The sequence below is a fragment of the Penaeus monodon genome, chromosome 27 (genome assembly GCF_015228065.2).
Source record: "Penaeus monodon isolate SGIC_2016 chromosome 27, NSTDA_Pmon_1, whole genome shotgun sequence".
NCBI classification, from domain to species: domain Eukaryota; kingdom Metazoa; phylum Arthropoda; class Malacostraca; order Decapoda; family Penaeidae; genus Penaeus; species Penaeus monodon.
Genome location: NC_051412.1, coordinates 16,429,094 through 16,429,426, shown reverse-complemented (window position 1 = coordinate 16,429,426; position 333 = coordinate 16,429,094). Strand labels below are relative to the sequence as shown.

General features: G+C 46.8%; 1 protein-coding gene across 1 annotated transcript in view; it reads right to left on the bottom strand.

The window, feature by feature from the left end:
* LOC119590630 overlaps nt 1-333 on the bottom strand; it is a 22,302-nt gene that overhangs the window by 3,388 nt on the left and 18,581 nt on the right.

Below are 333 nucleotides of genomic sequence, written 5' to 3'. Positions count from 1 at the left end.
GGGAGGAGAAGCCCAAGCCAGCTTCTCACCGCTGAAAGCGTAGGAAGTTTGCGAGACGAGGCCATCCCGGCCTGGTTTTCCCAAAATGCTTTTCCATTCCAAAAACCCAAAGTCACCCCCGAGCCCAAGTCATCTGGGGGGAAAACCTTGCAGTTTTTAGCAATGACTCCCTTTAGAAATTCTATCACCTCTCAAATTCATGGGGCGGCCCTCGCCATTGGCCCCCTTCTTGTAGTAAAACCCGGGGTAGTATGCTGTTTCCAAAAATCTTCATTTTTTTTGTAGTCAAAAAGGGAATTTTGGATCCTGGAAAATAAATCAAGCATAAGTACA